The sequence below is a fragment of the Zootermopsis nevadensis genome, unplaced genomic scaffold (genome assembly GCF_977971745.1).
Source record: "Zootermopsis nevadensis isolate Lab colony 2312 unplaced genomic scaffold, Znev_1.0 Znev_ptg000025l, whole genome shotgun sequence".
NCBI classification, from domain to species: Eukaryota; Metazoa; Arthropoda; class Insecta; order Blattodea; family Termopsidae; genus Zootermopsis; species Zootermopsis nevadensis.
The window spans coordinates 347,096-365,185 of NW_028259157.1; the positions used below are offsets into that span (position 1 = coordinate 347,096).

The 18,090-nt window shown below is 50.8% G+C and overlaps 1 pseudogene; it reads right to left on the reverse strand.

Moving 5' to 3' along the window:
- Positions 1 to 10,223, reverse strand: part of LOC147872594 (uncharacterized) — a 131,626-nt pseudogene extending 121,403 nt beyond the window's left edge.
- Positions 10,224 to 18,090: the final 7,867 nt, after the last annotated feature.

The window sequence follows — 18,090 nt, forward strand, 5'->3', positions numbered from 1 at the left end:
TTGGCTTGGCTTGGCTTGGCTTGGCTTCTCTTGGTTTTTATAGCTTGGCTTGGCTTGTCTTGGCTTGGCTTGGCTTGGCTTGCCTTGGCTTGGATTGGCTTGGCTTGGTTTGTCTTCGATTTGCTTGGCTTGGCTTGGCTTGCTTTGGCTTGGCTTGGCTTGGCTAGTCTGCCTTGGCTAGGCTTGTCTTGACTTGCTTTGACTTGGCTTGGCTTGACTTTGCTTGTCTTTGCTTGACTTGTCTTGGCTTGGCTTGGCTTGGCTTGGCTTCCCTTGGCTTGGCTTGGCTTGGCTTTACTTGGCTTGGCTTGCCTTGGTTTGGCTTGGCTTGGCTTGGTTTGCCTTAGCTTGCCTTTGCTTGGCTTGGCTTGTCTTGAGTTGGCTTGATTTGGCTTGGATGGTTTGGCATGTTTTGGCTTGGCTTGGCTTGCCTTGGCTTGCCTTGTATTCTCTTGGCTAACTTGATTTGCCTTGGTTTGGCTTGGCTTGCCTTGGTTTGGCTTGTCTTGGCATGGCTTGGCTTGGTTTGTTTTGTCTTGCCTTGGCTTGCCTTGGTTTGGCTTAACTTGGTTTAGCTTGGCTTGCCTTCGCTTGGCTTGGCTTAACTTAACTTGGCTTGGTTTGGCTTGCCTTGGCTTGGTTTAATTTGGCTTGCCTTGCCGTGGCTTGGCTTGGCTTGGATGGCTTAGCTTGGCTTAGTTTGGATTGGCTTGGCTTGGCTTGCCTTGGCTTGGCTTGGCTTCTCTTGGCTTTTTTAGCTTGGCTTGGCTTGTCTTGGCTTGGTTTGGCTTGGCTTGCCTTGGCTTGGATTGGCTTTGTTTGGTTTGTCTTCGATTTGCTTGGCTTGGCTTGGCTTGCTTTGGCTTGGCTTGGCTTGGCTAGCCTGCCTTGGCTAGGCTTTTCTTGGCTTGCTTTGACTTGGTTTGGCTTGACTTTGCTTGTCTTTGCTTGACTTGTCTTGGCTTGGCTTGTCTTGGCTTGGCTTCCCTTGGCTTGGCTTGGCTTTACTTGGCTTGGCTTGCCTTGGTTTGGCTTGGCTTGGCTTGGTTTGCCTTAAATTGCCTTTGCTTGGCTTGGCTTGTCTTAAGTTGGATTGGATTGGCTTGGTTGGTTTGGCTTGGTTTGGCTTGGCGAGGCTTGACTTGGTTTGGCTTGACTTAGATTGCCTTCGCTTGGTTTGGCTTGGCTACGCTTGCTTTGGCATGGCTAAGCTTGGCCCGGCTTGACTTGGCTTGGCTTTCCTTGGCTTGGCTTGGCTTGGCTTTGTTTGGCTTGGCTTGCCTTGGCTTGGATTGGCTTCGCTTTGATTCTCTTGGCTTGCCTTGGATTTAGAGGTCTTGGCTTGCCTTGGCTTTGTTTGCCTTGGCTTCCCTTGCCTTCGATTGGCTTGGCATGGCTTGGCTTGGTTTGCCTTGTCTTGGCTTGCCTTGGCTTGGATTGGATAGAATTGGCTTTGCTTGGATTGGCCTGGCTTTGCTTGCCTTGGCTTGGCTTTGCCTGGCTTGACTTAGCTTGGCTTGGCTTGAATTGGCTTCGCTTGGCTTGGCTTTGTTTGTCTTGGCTTGCCTTGCCTAGGATTGTCTTAGATTAACTTAGCTTGCGTTGGCTTGCCTTGGCTTGGTTTGGCTTGGCTTGCCTTGGCTTCGCTTTCCTTGGCTTGGATTAGCTTAGCTTCGATTGGATTGGCTTGGTTTGGCTTGGCTTGGCTTGTTTTCACTTGGCTTGGCTTGGCTTGTCTTGGCTTGGTTGTCTTGGCTTGCCTTAGCTTGGATTGGCTTACCTTATCTTGGCTTGGCTTGGCTTGGCTAAGATTGCCTTGGCTTGACTTGCTTAGGCTTGACATGTCTTGGCTTGGCCTGGATTTAATTGGATTAAATGGCTTGGCATGGCTTGGCTTGGCTTCGCATGCCTTGGCTTGGCTTGCCTTGGTTTGCCTTGGCTTGCCTTGGCTTGTCTTATCTTGGCTTGCCTTGGCTTGGCTTTGCTTTGTTTGGCTTGACTTGGCTTGCCTTTGCTTGGTTTGGCTTGACTTCGCTTTCTTTGGCATGGCTTGACTTGGCTTGGCTTGAATTGGCTTGGCTTGGCTTAGCTTGGCTTCCCTTGGCTTGTCTTGGCTTGGCTTGCCATGGCTTGGCTTTACTTGCCTTGGATTTCCTTGGCTTGCCTTGGGTTGCCTTCGATTGGCTTGGCTTGGCTTGCCGTGGCTTGATTTGACTTTTCTTGGCTTGGCTTTGTTTGGTTTGCCTTGGCTATTATTATTTTGCCTTGATTTGGTTTGGCTTGGCTTGCCTTGCCTTGGCTTGGCTTGGTTTAACTTAACTTGGCTTGGCTTGGCTTGCCTTGGCTTGGTTTTGCTTGGCTTGCCTTGGCGAAGCTTTGGCTTGGCTTGTCTTAGCTTAGCTTGGCTTGGCTTGGCTTGGCTTAGCTTGCCCTGGCTTGGTTTGCAAGGGCTTGGCTTGGCTTCTCTTGGCTTAGCTTAGCTTGGCTTGGCTTGCCTTTTCTTGGCTTGGCTTGGCTAGGCTGCCTTGTCTTGGCTTGTCTTGGCTTGCTTTGACTTGGCTTGGCCTGGCTTACCTTGGCTTGGCTTGGCTTTCTTTGGCTTGGCTTGGATTGGCGTACCTTGGCTTGGATTGGCTTGGCTTGGCTTGGCTAGGCTTGCCTTGGCTTGGCTTGCTTGGCTCGGATTAGCTTAACTTGGCTTGGATTGGTTTGGCTTAGCTAAGCTTGCCTTTGCTTGGCTTGCTTTGGCTTGCCATGTCTTGGTTTGGCTTGGCTTGGATTTACTTGGATTGGCTTGGATTGGCTTGTTTTGGCTTGGCTTCTTTGGCTTAGCTTGTCTTCACTTGGTTTGGCTTGGCTTGGCTTGGCTTGTCTCGGCTTGGCTTGGCTTGGCTTTCCTTAGCTTGGCTTGCCTTGCTTTACCTTGTCTTAGCTTCCCTTGACTTGCCTTGGCTTGCCTTGGCTTGGCTTGGCTTTGGTTGGCTTGGCTTAGTTTAGATTGGCTTGGCCTGGCTTGGCTTAGCTTGGCTTGGCTTGGCTTGCCTTGGCTTAGCTTTCCTAGGCTTAGCATGCCTTGGCTTGATTTGGCTAGGCTTAACTTGGCTTGGCTTGCCTTGTCTGGGCTTTGCTTGGTTTGGCTTGCCTTTTATTGGCTTGACTTGGTTTGGCTTGGCTTAGCTGTGCTTGCCTTGTCTTGGCTTGGCTTGTCTTGGCTTGGCTTGGCATGGCTTGGCTTCGCATGCCTTGGCTTGGCTTGCCTTGGTTTGCCTTGGCTTGTCTTATCTTGGCTTGTCTTGGCTTATTTAGGCTTGGCTTTGTTTGGCTTGACTTGGCTTGCCTTTGCTTGGTTTGGCTTGACTTCGCTTGCTTTGGCATTGCTTGACTTGGCTGGGCTTGATTGGCTTGGCTTGGCTTAGCTTGGCTTCCCTTGGCATGGCTTGGCTTAGCTTGGATTTACTTGCCTTGGATTTCCTTGGCTTGCCTTGGGTTGCCATCGATTGGCTTGGCTTGGCTTGCCTTGGCTTGGTTTCCCTTTTCTTGGCTTGGCATGGTTTGGCTTGCCTTGGCTTGAATTGTTTTGCCTTGCCTTGGTTTGCCTTGGCTTGGCTTGGCTTGGCTTGCCTTGGCTTGGTTTAGCTTGGCTTGCCTTGGCGAAGCTTTGGCTTGGCTTGGCTTGTCTTAGCTTGGCTTGGCTTGGCATTGCTTGGCTTAGCTTGCCTTGGCTTGGTTTGCTTGGCTTGGCTTCTCTTGGCTTAGCTTAGCTTGACTTGGCTTGGCTTGGCTTGCCTTGGTTTGGCTTGGCTTGGCTAGGCTGCCTTGTCTTGGCTAGTCTTGACTTGCTTTGACTTGGCTTTCCTTGGCTTACCTAGGCTTGGCGTGGATTGGCTTATTTTGGGTTCGATTAGCTTTGCTTGGCTTGGCTTGGCTTGGCTTGCCTTGGCTTGGCTTGCTTTTTCTTGGATTGGCTTAACTTGGCTTGGATTGGCTTGGCTTGGCTAAGCTTGCCTTGGCTTGGCTTGCTTTGGCTTGCCATGTCTTGGCTTGGCTTGGCTTGGATTTTCTTGGATTGTCTTGGATTGGCTTGTTTTGGCTTGGCTTGCTTTGGCTTAGCTTGTCTTCACTTGGCTTGGCTTGGCTTGGCTTGTCTTGGCTTGGCTTGGCTTGGCTTTCCTTAGCTTGGCTTGTATTGCTTTACCTTGTCTTAGCTTCTCTTGGCTTAGTTGGATTGGCTTGGCAGCCTTGGCTTGGCAGCCTTGGCTTGGCTTGGCTTGGCTTGCCTTGACTTGGATTGGTTTGGCTTATCTTGGCATGGCTTGGCTTTCCTTGAATTGGCTTGGCTTTGCTTGTCTTTGGTATGCTTGTCTTGGCTTAGATTGGCTTGGCCTGGCTTGGCTTGGCTTTTCTTGGCTTGGCTTGCCTTGGCTTTGCTTTCCTAGGCTTGGCTTGCCTTGGATTGATTTAGCTTGGCTTGGCTTGGTTTTTCTTGGCTTGCCTTGGCTCGGCTTTGCTTGGTTTGGCTTGCCTTTTATTGGCTTGGCTTGGTTTGGCTTGGCTTGGCTTGGCTTGGCTCGGCTGTGCTTGCCTTGGCTTGGCTTGGCTTGTCTTGGCTTGGTTTGGCTTGGCTTGGTTTGCCTTGGCTTGGGTAAACTTATCTTGGATTGCCTTACCTTCGCTTGGATTGGCTTGGCTAGACTAAGATTACCTTTGCTTGGCTTGCTTTGGCTTGCCATGTCTTAGCTTGGCTTGGCGTGGATTTCCTTGGATTAAATGGCTTGGCTTGTTTTTTTGCTTGCCTTGGCTTGGCTTGGCTTTGTTTGGCTTGCCTTGGCTTGGCTTGGATTGCCTTAGCCTGGTTTGTCCTTGCTTGGCTTGGCTTGGCTTGGCTTGGCTTGGTTTCCTTGGTTTGGCTTGCCTTGGCTTGCCTAGGCTTGCCTTGGCTTGCCTTGGCTTGTCTTATCTTGGCTTGGCTTGGCTTATCTAGGCTTGGCTTTGTTTGGCTTTACTTGGCTTGCCTTGGCTTGGTTTCGCTTGACTTCGCTTGCTTTGGTATGGCTTGATTTGGCTTGGCTTGGCTTGGCTTGCCTTGGCTTTCCTTGGCTTAACTTAACTTGGCTAAGCTTCGCTTGCCTTGGCTTGGTTAAGCTTGGCTTGCCTTGGCTTGGCTTGGCTTGGCTTAGCTTGGCATGGCTTGGCTTGGCTTGGCTTAGATTGCCTTGGCTTCGTTTGCCTTGGCTTGGCTTGGCTTCACTTGGCTTAGCTTAGCTTGGTTTGGCTTGACTTGGATTTGCTTGGCTTGGCTTGGCTTGCCTTGGCTTGGCTTGCCTTGGCTTGGCTTGGCTTGTCTAGACTGTCTTTGCTTGGCTTGTCTTGGCTTGCTTGGTCTTGGCTTTTCTTGGCTTACCTTGGCTTGGCTTGGCCTTCTTTGGCTTGGCTTGGATTGGCTTACCTTGGCTTGGATTGGTTTGGCTTCGCTTGGCTTGCCTTGGCTTGCATTGGCTTGCCTTGGCTTGGCTTGCCTTGGCTTGGATTGGCTTAACTTGGCTTCGATTGGCTTTTCTCGGCTATGCATGCCTTGGCTTGGCTTGCTTTGGATTGGCTTGGCTTGGATTTACTTGGATTTGTTTATCTTGGCTTTTTATGTCTTGGCTTGTTTTGGCTTGGCTTGGCTTGGCTTGGCTTGGCTTGGCTTGGCTAGGCATGACTTTCTTGGCTTCGCATGCCTTGGCTTGGCTTGGCTTGGCTTTCCTTGGCTTGGCTTGGCTTGGATTGGCTTACCTTGGTTTCGATTGGATTTGATTGGCTTGGCTTGGCTTGGCTTGCCTTGGCTTGGCTTGCTTTTTCTTCGATTGGCTTAACTTGGCTTGTTTTGGCTTGGCTTGTCTAAGCTTGCCTTGGCTTGGCTTGCTTTGGCTTGCCATGTCTTGGCTTGGCTTGGCTTGGATTTTCTTGGATTGGCTTGGATTGTCTTGTTTTGGTTTGGTTTTCTTTGGCTTAGCTTGCCTTCAATTGGCTTGGCTTGGTTTGGCTTGGCTTGGCTTGTCTTGGCTTGGCTTGGCTTGGCTTTCCTTAGCTTGGCTTGCCTTGCTTTACCTTGTCTTAGCTTTCCTTGGCTTCCTTGGAATGGCTTGGCAGCCTTGGCTTGGCTTGGCTTGCCTTGATTTGGATTGGTTTGGCTTATCTTGGCTTGGCTTGGCTTTCCTTGGCTTGGCTTGGCTTTGCTTGGCTTTGGTAGGCATGTCTTGGCTTAGATTGGCTTGGCCTGGCTTGGCTTGGCTTTTCTTGGCTTGGCTTGCCTTTGCTTTGCTTTCCTAGGCTTGGTTTGCCTTGGATTGATTTGGCTTAGCTTGGCTTGGCTTTTCTTGGCTTGCCTTGGCTCGGCTTTGCTTGGTTTGGCTTGCCTTTTCTTGGCTTGGCTTGGTTTGGGTTGGCTTGGCTTGGCTTGGCTCGGCTGTGCTTGCCTTGGCTTGGCATGGCTTGTCTTGGCTTGGTTTGGCTTGGCTTGGCTTGGCAGTCCTTGGCTTGGGTAACCTTAACTTGGATTGCCTTACCTTCGCTTGGATTGGCTTGGCTAGACTAAAATTACCTTGGCTTGGCTTGCTTTGGCTTGCCATGCCAGCTTGGCTTTGCGTGGATTTCCTTTGATTAAATGGCTTGGCTTGTTTTGGCTTGTCTTGTCTTGGCTTGGCTTTATTTGGCTTGCCTTGGCCAGGCTTTTTTGGCTTGGCTTGCTTTTGCTTGCCTTGGCTTGGCCTGTCTTGATTTGGCTGTCCTTGGCTTGGCTTGGATTGAGTTAGCCTGGCTTGTCTTTGCTTGGCTTGGCTTGGCTTGGCTTGGCTTGGTTGCCTTGTCTTGGCTTGCCTTGGCTTGCCTTGGCTTGCCTTGGCTTGACTTATCTTGGCTTGGCTTGGCTTATCTAGGCTTGGCTTTGTTTGGCTTTACTTGGATTGCCTTTGCTTGGTTTGGCTTGACTTCGCTTGCTTTGGCATTGCTTGACTTGGCTTGGCTTGATTGGCTTGGCTTGGTTTAGCTTGGCTTCTCTTGGCATGGCTTGGCTTAGCATGGCTTTACTTGCCTTGGATTTCCTTGGCTTGCCTTGGGTTGCCTTCGATTGGCTTGGCTTGGCTTGCCTTGGCTTGGTTTCCCTTTTATTGGCTTGGCTTGGTTTGGCTTGCCTTGACTTGGATTGTTTTGCCTTGCCTTGGATTGCCTTGGCTTGGCTTGGCTTGGCTTGGTTAACTTAACTTGGTTTGGCTTGGATTGCTTTGGCTTGGTTTATCTTGGCTTGCCTTGGCGAAGCTTTGGCTTGGCTTGGCTTGTCTTAGATTGGCTTGGCTTGGCATGGCTTGGCTTAGATTGCCTTGGCTTGGTTTGCTTGGCTTGGCTTGACTTCACTTGGCTTAGCTTAGCTTGACTTGGCTTGGCTTGGCTTGCCTTGGCTTGGCTTGGCTTGGCTAGGCTGCCTTGTCTTGGCTAGTCTTGACTTGCTTTGACTTGGCTTGGCTTGGCTTACCTTGGCTTGGCTTGGCCTTCTTTGGCTTGGCTTGGATTGGCTTACCTTGGCTTGGATTGCTTTGGCTTCGCTTGGCTTGCCTTGGCTTGCATTGGCTTGCCTTGGCTTGGCTTGCCTTGGCTTGGATTGGCTTAACTTGGCTTCGATTGGCTTTTCTCGGCTATGCATGCCTTGGCTTGGCTTGCTTTGGATTGGCTTGGCTTGGATTTACTTGGATTTGTTTATCTTGGCTTTTTATGGCTTGGCTTGTTTTGGCTTGGCTTGGCTTGGCTTGGCATGGCTTTCTTGGCTTCGCATGCCTTGGCTTGGCTTGGCTTTCCTTGGCTTGGCTTGGCTTGGATTGGCTTACCTTGGTTTCGATTGGATTTGATTGGCTAGGCTTGGCTTGGCTTGCCTTGGCTTGGCTTGCTTTTTCTTCGATTGGCTTAACTTGGCTTGTTTTGGCTTGGCTTGGCTAAGCTTGCCTTGGCTTGGCTTGCTTTGGCTTGCCATGTCTTGGCTTGGCTTGGCTTGGATTTTCTTGGATTGGCTTGGATTGTCTTGTTTTGGCTTGGTTTTCTTTTGCTTAGCTTGCCTTCACTTGGCTTGGCTTGGTTTGGCTTGTCTTGGCTTGGCTTGGCTTGGCTTTCCTTAGCTTGGCTTGCCTTGCTTTACCTTGTCTTAGCTTTCCTTGGCTTCCTTGGAATGGCTTGGCAGCCTTGGCTTGGCTTGGCTTGCCTTGATTTGGATTGGTTTGGCTTATCTTGGCTTGGCTTGGCTTTCCTTGGCTTGGCTTGGCTTTGCTTGGCTTTGGTAGGCATGTCTTGGCTTAGATTGGCTTGGCCTGGCTTGGCTTAGCTTTTCTTGGCTTGGCTTGCTTTGGCTTTGCTTTCCTAGGCTTGGCTTGCCTTGGATTGATTTGGCTTGGCTTGACTTTTCTTGCCTTGGCTTGCCTTTTCTTGGCTTGGCTTGGTTTGGCTTGGCTTGACTTGGCTTGGCTCGGCTGTGCTTGCCTTGGCTTGGCTTGGCTTGTCTTGGCTTGGTTTGGCTTGGTTTGGCTTGGCTTGCCTTGGCTTGGGTAAACTTAACTTGGATTGCCTTACCTTCGCTTGGATTGGCTTGGCTAGACTAAGTTTACCTTTGCTTGGCTTGCTTTGGCTTGCCATGTCTTATCTTGGCTTGGCGTGGATTTCCTTGGATTAAATGGCTTGGCATGTTTTGGCTTGAATTGGCTTGGCTTGACTTTGTTTGGCTTGCCTTGGCTTGGCTTTCTTTGGCTTGGCTTGATTTTGCTTGCCTTTGCTTGGCCTGTCTTGCCTTGGCTGGCCTTGGCTTGGCTTGGATTGCCTTATCCTGGCTTGTCTTTGCTTGGCTTGGCTTGGCTTGGCTTGGTTGCCTTGGCTTGGCTTGCCTTGGCTTGCTTTGGCTTGCCTTGGCTTGTCTTATCTTGGCTTGGCTTGGCTTATCTAGGCTTGGCTTTGTTTGGCTTTACTTGGCTTGCTTTTGCTTGGTTTGGCTTGACTTCGCTTGCTTTGGTATGGCTTGATTTGGCTTGGCTTGGCTTGGCTTGCCTTTGCTTCGCTTGGCTTAACTTAACTTGGCTTGGCTTGGCTTGCCTTGGCTTGGTTAAGCTTGGCTTGCCTTGGCTTGGCTTGGCTTGGCTTGGCTTAGCTTGGCTTGGCTTGGCTTGGCTTGGCTTAGCTTGCCTTGGCTTCGTTTGCCTTGGCTTGGTTTGGCTTCACTTGGCTTAGCTTAGCTTGGTTTGGCTTGACTTGGATTTGCTTGGCTTGGCTTGACTTGCCTTGGCTTGGCTTGGCTTGTCTAGGCTGCCTTTGCTTGGCTTGTCTTGGCTTGCTTGGACTTGGCTTTTCTTGGCTTACCTTGGCTTGGCTTGGCTTTCCTTGGCTTGGCTTGTATTGGCTTACCTTGGCTTGGATTGGTTTGGCTTGGCTTGGCTTGCCTTGGCTTGCATTGGCTTGCCTTGGCTTGGCTTGCCTTGGCTTGGATTGGCTTAACTTGGCTTCGATTGAATTTTCTCGTCTAAGCTTGCCTTGGCTTGGCTTGCTTTGGCTTGGCTTGGATTTACTTGGATTTGTTTGGCTTGGCTTGTTATGGCTTGGCTTGTTTTGGCTTGGCTTGGCTTGGCTTGGCATGGCTTTCTTGGCTTCGCATGCCTTGGCTTGGCTTGGCTTTCCTTGGCTTGGCTTGAATTGGCTTACCTTGGCTTCGATTGGATTTGATTGTCTTGGCTTGGCTTGTCTTGGCTTGGCTTGGCTTGGCTTTCCTTAGCTTGGCTTGCCTTGCTTTACCTTGTCTTAGCTTCCCTTGGCTTCCTTGGAATGGCTTGGCAGCCTTGGCTTGGCTTGCTTTGACTTGGATTGGTTTGGCTTATCTTGGCTTGGCTTGGCTTTCCTTGGCTTGGCTTGGCTTTGGTTGGCTTTGGTAGGCATGTCTTGGCTTAGATTGGCTTGGCCTGGCTTGGTTTGGCTTTTCTTGGCTTGGTTTGCCTTGGCTTTGCTTTCCTAGGCTTGGCTTGCCTTGGATTGATTTGGCTTGGCTTGGCTTGGCTTTTCTTGGCTTGCCTTGGCTCGGCTTTGCTTGGTTGGCTTGCCTTTTCTTGGCTTGGCTTGGTTTGGGTTGGCTTGGCTTGGCTTGGCTCGGCTGTGCTTGCCTTGGCTTGGCTTGTCTTGGTTTGGTTTGTCTTGGCTTGGCTTGGCATGGCTTGGCTTGGCATGTCTTTTCTTGTCTTCGCATGCCTTGGCTTGGCTTAACCTTGACTAGCCTTGGCATATCTTGGCTTGGCTTGGTTTGTCTTAACTTGGCTTGCCTTCGCTTGGTTTGGCTTGGCTACGCTTGCTTTGGCATGGCTTGACATGACTTGGCTTGGCTTGGCTTGGCTTGGCTTCCCTTGGCTTGCCTTGGCTTGGCTAGGCTTGACTTGCCTTGGATTTCCATGGTATGCCTTGGCTTGCCTTCGATTGGCTTGGATTGGCTTGCCTTGGCTTGGTATGTCTTGGCTTGGCTTGGCTTGGTTTGGCTTGCCATGGCTTGTATGGGCTTGGCTTGCCTTGGCTTGCCTTGGTTTGGCTTGGCCTGGTTTGGCTTGGCTTGTCTGGGCTTGGATTAGTTTGACTAAACTTAACTTGGCTTTGTTTGGCTTGGTTTGACTTTGCTTGCCTTGGCTGAGATTAGCTTGGCTTGGCTTGGCTTGGCTTGGCTTGACTTGGCTTAGCTTTCTTTCGCTTGGCTTGCCTCGGCTTTGCTGGGATTGGCTTGTCTTAGATTTGCTTGGCTTAACTTGGCTGGCCTTATCTTGGCTTGGCTTGGCTAGGCTGCCTTAGCTTGGCTTGTTTTGGCTTGTTTGACTTTTCTTGGCTTGGCTTACCTTAGATTAGCTTGGCTTTCGTTGGCTTGGCTTGGCTTTCCTTGGCTTACTTTGGCTTGGCTTGACTTGGCTTGGCTTAGCTTGGCTTGACTTGGCTTGGCTTGTCTACTCTTGTCTTATATTGGCTTGCCTTGACTTGGCTTGTCTTGGCTGGGCTTGGCTTGGCTTTGCTTGGCTTGGATTGACTTGCTTTGGCAAGGCATAACTTGGCCCGGCTTGGCTTTGCTTGGCTTAGCTTGCCTGGGCTTGCTTTGGCTTGGCTTGCCTAGGCTTGATTAGCCTGTCTTCGCTTGGATTTCCTTGGTTTGGCTTGGCTTGTCTTGGCTTGCCTTGGCTTCGCTTGGCTTGCATTGGCTTGCATTGGCTTCGCTTCGCTTGGCTTAGCTTGATTTATCTTGGCTTGGCTTGGCTTGGTTTGACTCGGCTTGGATTAGGTAACCTTGGCTTGGCTTGGCTTACCTTGTCTTGGTTTGGCCTGGCTTGCCTTGGCTTGGCTTGGCTTGGCTTGGCTTCGTTAGTCTAGGCTTCGTTTGCCTTGGCTTGGCTTGGCTTCGTTTGTCTTGTCTTAGCTTGGCTTGGCATGGCTTGGCTTTTCTTGGCTTGCCTTGGCTTGGCCTGCCTTGGCTTGGCTTGACTTGTCTTTGCTTTACTTGGCTTGTCTTGGCTTGGCTTGGCTTATCTGTGCTTGCCTTGGCTTGACTTGGCTTGTCTTGGCTTGGAGTGGCTTGGCATGGCTTGGCTTGGCTTGGCTTGCCTTGGCTTGGCTTGGCTTGCCTTGTCTTGGCATGGCTTGGCTTGGCATGGCTTGTCTTTCCTTGGCTTGCCTTGTCTTGGCCTGCCTTGGCTTGGCTTTTCTTGCCTTTGCTTTACTTGGCTTGTCTTGGCTTGGCTTGGCTGTGCTTGCCTTGGCTTGGCGTGGCTTGGCATGGCTTGGCTTGGCTTGGCTTGCCTTGGCTTGGATTGGCTTGCCTTGGCATGGCTTGGCTTGGCTTGGCTAAGCTTACCTTGGCTTGGCTTGCTTTGGCTTGCCATGGCTTGGCTTGGCTTAGCTTGGCTTTGCTTGGCTTGGCTTGGCTAGGTTTTTTTGGCTTGACTTGGCTTGGCATGGCTTGGCTTGTCTTCGCATGCCTAAGCTTGGCTTGCCTTGGCTTGTCTTGGCATATCTTGGCTTCGCTTGGTTAGTCTTGACATGGCTTGCCTTCGCTTGGTTTGGCTTGGCTACGCTTGCTTCGGCATGGCTTGACTTGGCTTGGCTTGGCTTGGCTTGCCATGGCTTGTATGGGCTTGGCTTGCCTTGGCTTGCCTTGGTTTGGCTTGGCCTGGTTTAGCTTGGCTTGCCTGGGCTTGGATTCGTTTGACTTAACTTAACATGGCTTTGTTTGGCTTGGTTTGACTTTGCTTGCCTTGGCTGAGATTAGCTTGGCTTGGCTTGGCTTGGCTTGGCTTGACTTGGCTTAGCTTGCCTTCGCTTGGCTTGCCTCGGCTTTGCTGGGATTGGCTTGTCTTAGATTTGCTTGGCTTAACTTGGCTGGCCTTATCTTGGCTTGGCTTGGCTAGGCTGCCTTAGCTTGGCTTGTTTTGGCTTGTTTGACTTTTCTTGGCTTGGCTTACCTTAGATTAGCTTGGCTTTTGTTGGCTTGGCTTGGCTTTCCTTGGCTTATTTTGGCTTGGCTTGGCTTGGCTTGGCTTAGCTTGGCTTGTCTTGGCTTGGCTTGTCTATTCTTGTCTTATATTGGCTTGCCTTGACTTGGCTTGTCTTGGCTGGGCTTGGCTTGGCTTTGCTTGGCTTGGATTGACTTGCTTTGGCAAGGCATAACTTGGCCCGGCTAGGCTTTGCTTCGCTTAGCTTGCCTGGGCTTGCTTTGGCTTGGCTTGCCTAGGCTTGATTAGCCTGTCTTCGCTTGGATTGCCTTGGTTTGGCTTGGCTTGTCTTGGCTTGCCTTGGCTTCGCTTGGCTTGGCTTGGCTTGCATTGGCTTCGCTTGGCTTGGCTTAGCTTGGATTATCTTGGCTTGGCTTGGCTTGGTTTGACTCGGCTTGGATTAGCTAACCTTGGCTTGGCTTGGCTTACCTTGGCTTGGTTTGGCCTGGCTTGCCTTGTCTTGGCTTGGCTTGGCTTGGCTTCGTTAGTCTAGGCTTCGTTTGCCTTGGCTTGGCTTGGCTTCGTTTGTCTTGTCTTGGCTTGGCTTGGCATGGCTTGGCTTTTCTTGGCTTGCCTTGGCTTGGCCTGCCTTGGCTTGGCTTGACTTGTCTTTGCTTTACTTGGCTTGTCTTGGCTTGGCTTGGCTTATCTGTGCTTGCCTTTGCTTGACTTGGCCGTTCTTGGCTTGGAGTGGCTTGGCATGGCTTGGCTTGGCTTGGCTTGCCTTGGCTTGGCTTGGCTTGCCTTGTCTTAGCATGGCTTGGCTTGGCATGGCTTGTCTTTCCTTGGCTTGCCTTGGCTTGGCCTGCCTTGGCTTGGCTTTTCTTGCCTTTGCTTTACTTGGCTTGTCTTGGCTTGGGTTGGCTGTGCTTGCCTTGGCTTGGCGTGGCTTGGCATGGCTTGGCTTGGCTTGCCTTGGCTTGGTATGGCTTGCCTTGGCATGGCTTGGCTTGGCTTGGCTAAGCTTACCTTGGCTTGGCTTGCTTTGGCTTGCCATGGCTTGGCTTGGCTTAGCTTGGCTTTGCTTGGCTTGGCTTGGCTAGGTTTTTTTTGGCTTGACTTGGCTTGGCATGGCTTGGCTTGTCTTCGCATGCCTAAGCTTGGCACACCTTGGCTTGTCTTGGCATATCTTGGCTTCGCTTTGTTAGTCTTGACATGGCTTACCTTCGCTTGGTTTGGCTTGGCTACGCTTGCTTTGGCATGGCTTGACTTGGCTTGGCTTGGCTTGGCTTCCCTTGGCTTGACTTGGTTTGGCTTGGCTTGGCATGGCGTAGCTTGGCGTATCTTGGCTTGGCTTGGAATGGCTTGTCTAGTCTTGTCTTGTACTGGCTTGCCTTGACTTAGCTTGTCTTAACTTGGCTTGGCTTGGCTTTGCTTGGCTTTAATTGGCTTGCTTTGGCATGGCTTGACTAGGCCCAGCTTGGCTTGGCTTGGCTAAGCTTGCCTTGGCTTGCCTTGGCTTGGCTTTCCTAGGCTTGATTGGCCTGCCTTCGCTTGGATTGCATTGGAATGGCTTTTCTTGGATTGGCTTGCCTTGGCTTCGCTTGACTTGGATTGGCTTGCATTGGCTTCGCATGGCTTGGCTTAGCTTGGATTAGCTTACCTTGGCTGAGCTTGGCTTACATTGGCTTGGTTTGGCCCGGCTTTCCTTGGCTTATCTTGGCTTGGCTTGGTTTGGATAGGCTTGGTTTGCCTTCGCTTGGCTTGGCTAAGATTGACTTGGCTTGGCCTGCCTTGGCTTGGCTTGGCTTGCCTTTGCTTTACTTGGCTTGTCTTGGCTTGGATTTGTTTTGCTTGGCTTTACTTGGCTAGGCTTGCCTTGGTTTGGCTTTTTCTTGGCTTGCCTTGGCTTGCCTTTGTTTGGCTTGGCTTGGCTAGGCTTGGCTTGGCTTGGCTTGGCTTGGCATGGCTTAGCTTGGCTTAGCTTGGCTTTTCTGGCCTTGGCTTGGCTTGCCTTGGTCATGGCTTGTCTTGCGTTGGCTTGGATTGGCTTGGCTTGACTTGGCTTGGCTTAGCTTGTCTTTGCTGTGCTTTGCTTCGTTTTGCTTGCATTGGCTTGGCTTAGTTTGGCTTGGTTTGGCTTTGCTTTGCTTGCCTTGGCTTGGCTTGGCTTGTCTTGGCTTGGCTTGGCTTGATTTTTTCTTGGCTTGCATTGCCTTGGCTTTGATTGGATTGGCTTTCCACGGCCTTTCTTGGCTTGACTTTGCTTTTCTGGGCTTGGCTTTGGTAAGCATGGCTTGGCTTAGCTTGTCTTGGATAGGCTTAACTTGCCTTGTCTTTTCTTTCCTTGGCTTGTTTAGGCTTGACTTGTCTTGGCTTGGCTTGGTTTGCCTTAGCTTGCCTTTACTTTGCTTGGCTTGTCTTGGCTTGGCTTACCTTGGCTTGGCTTCGCTTGGCATGGCTTGGTTTGCCTTGTCTTGACTTCGCTTGGCTTGGCTTGGCTTTTTTTGGTTGGCTTAGCTTAGCATGTCTTGGATTGACTTGGCTTGACTTCGCTTAGCTTGTCTTGGTTTAGGTTGACTTTTCATGGCTTTTCTTGTGTTCGATTGGCTTGGCTTGTCTTGGCATGGCTTGTCTTGGCTTGGCTTGTCTTGGCTTGGCTTGGCTTAGCTTGTCTTGGCTTGCCTTGGTTTGGCTTGCCTTGAATTGGCTTGGCTTGCCTTGGCTTGTCTTGCCTTGGCTTGGAGTGGCTTCTCTTGGCTTAGATTAGCTTGGTTTGGCTTGGCTTGGCTTGCCTTCGCTTGCCTTCGCTTGGCTTGCCTTGCCTTCGCTGGGCTTGGCTTGGCTTAGATTTCCTTGGCTTAACTTGGCTGGTCTTATCTTGGCTTGGCTTGGCTAGGCTGCCTTAGCTTGGCTTGTTTTGGCTTGCTTTGATTTTCCTTGGCTTTGCTTACCTTGGCTTAGCTTGGCTTTCCTATGCTTGGCTTGGCTTTCCTTGGCTTACCTTGGCTTGGCTTGGCTTGGCTTGGCTTGGCTTTTCTTGGCTTGGAATGGCTTGTCTAGTATTGTCTTGTATTGGCTTGCCTTGACTTGGCTTGTCTTAGCATGGCTTGACTTGGCCTGGCTTGGCTTGGCTTGGCTTAGCTTGCCTAGGCTTGATTGGCCTGGCTTCGCTTGGATTGCCTTGGTATGGCTTGGCTTGGCAAAACTTGCCTTGGCTTCGCTTGGCTTGGCTTGTCTTGCATTGGCTTCGCTTGGCTTGGCCTAGCTTGGATTGGCTTGCCTTGGCTTGGATTGGTTTGGCTCGGTTTGGATTAGCTTACCTTGGCTTGGCTTGGCTTACATTGGCTTGGTTTGGCCCGGCTTGCCTTGGCTTGGCTTGGCTTTGCTTGGTTTGGCTAGGCTTGTTTTGCTTTGGCTAGGCTTGGCTAACCTTGTCTTGGCTTGGTTTGGCTTGGCATGGCTTGGCTTTTCTTGGCTTGCCTTGGCTTGGCCTCCCTTGGCTTGGCTTTGCTTGCCTTTGCTTTACTTGGCTTGTCTTGGCTTGGCTTGGATTTGTTTGGCTTGAATTTACTTGGCTTGGCTTGCCTTGTTTTGGCTTAGCTTGGCTTGGCTTGGCTTGCCTTGGCTTGCCTTTGTTTGGCTTAACTTATGTTGCCTTGGCTTGACTTGGCTTTCTTTGGTTTGGCTTCGCTACGCTTGGCTTGGCTTGGCATGGCTTGGCTTGGCTTAGCTTAGCTTGGTTCGGTTTGGCTTGACTTGGATTGCCTTAGCTTGGTTTGGCTTGGCTTCTTTTGCTTTGGCATGGCTTAACTTGGCACGGCTTGGCTTGACTTAACTTGCCTTGGCCTGGCTTGGCTTGCCTTCTCTTGACTTGTCTTGGCTTGGCTTAACTTGGCTTGGCTTGGCTTTTTTTGGCTTGGCTTTGCTTGGCTTGCTTTGGCTTGGCTTGCCTTGGCTTACCTTGTCTTAGCTTGACTTGGCTTGGCTTGGATTTGATTGGCTTGGCTTGGCTTCCTTTGGCTTGCCTTTTCTTGTCTTGGCTTGTCTTGGATTGGCTTGGCTGCCTTGGCTTGTTTTGGCTTGGCTTAGTTAGTCTTAACTAGCCTTGGCTTGGTTTCGCTTACCTTAACTTGTCTTGGCTTGTCTTGCCTAGGCTTGGTTTGGCTTGGCTTGCCTTGGCTTCGCTTTCCTTGGCTTTGCTTTCCTTGACTTACCTTAGGTTAGCTTGGCTTGGCTTGGTTTAACTTGGCTTGGCGTGGCTTGGCTTGGTTAATCTAGGCTTTTATAGGCTTGCATCTACTTGCTTTGCCTTAGCTTGGCTTGGCTTGGCTTTGTTTGGCTTGGATTGGCTTAGCTTGGCTTCGATTGTCTTGGCTTGGCTTAACTTGTCTTGGCTTTCAGTGCCTTGCCTTGGCTTGGCTTGGTTTGGCTTGCTTTGGCTTGGTTTGCCTTGGGTTGCCTTGGTTTGGATTTGCTTAGCTTGCCTTGGCATGGCTTGCCTTGGCTATGGCTTCGCTTTCGTTGGCTTGGCTTGGCTTGGCTTAACTTTGCTGTGCTTTGGTTGGTTTGGCTTGCATTGGCTTGGCGTAGTTTGGCCTGGCTTTGTTTGGCTTTGCTTGCCTTGGCTTGGCTTGGTTTGCCTAGGCTTGGCTTGGCTTGGCTTTTCTTGGTTTGCCTTAGCTAGCTTAACTTGGCTTCGAATGGCTTGCCTTGGCTTGGCTTGAATAAGCTTGCTTTACCTTGGCTTGCTTTGACTTGCCTTCGCTTGACTTGTCTTGGCTTATGTTGACTTGGCTTGGCTTGGTTTGGCTTGGCTTGGCTTGGCTTGGCTTGGCTTGCTTTAAGTTGCCTTGGCTTGGATTTTCTTTTATTGCCTTGGCTTCGTTTGGCTTGGCTTGGCTTGGCTTGGCTTGGCTTAGCTTGCCTATGCTGTTCCTTGCTTGGTTTGGCTTGCATTGGCTTGGCTTGGTTTGGCTTGGCTTGGTTTGTCTTTGCTTGCCTTGGCTTGGCTTGGCTTGCCTTGGCTTGGCTTGCCTTGCCTTGGCTTGGCTTGGCTTGGCTAGGCTAGGCTTGGCTTGCTTTGGCATGGATTTCCTTAGCTTGGATTGGTTTGCCTTGGCTTTTCTTGGCTTGGCTTGATTTGGTTTGGCTTGGCTTGAGTTTGATTGGTTTGCCTTGGCCATGGCTTGGCTTGGCTTGACGTGGCTTGGCTTGGCTTTTCTTGGCTTGGCTTGGCTAGGCTGCCTTGGCTTGGCTTGTCTTAGCTTGCCTTGACTTGCATTGGCTTGGCTTAATTTTTTCTTTGAATTGGCTTTCCTTGGCTTGGCTTGGATTGGCTTTCCTTGACTTACCTTGGCTTAGCTTGGCTTAAATTGGTTTATCTTGGCTTGGCTTGGCTTAGATTGGCTAGTTTCGGCTTGTATAGGCTTGCATTTACTTGGTTTGCCTTAGCTTGGCTTGGCTTGGCTTTGTTTGGCTTGGATTGGCTTAGCTTGGCTTGGCTAGGCTGCCTTGGCTTGGTTTGTCTTAGCTTGCTTTGACTTGGCATTGCTTGGCTTACCTTTTTCTTGGATTGGCTTTCCTTGGCTTGGCTTAGCTTGGCTTTCCTTGACTTACCTTGGCTAACCTTGGC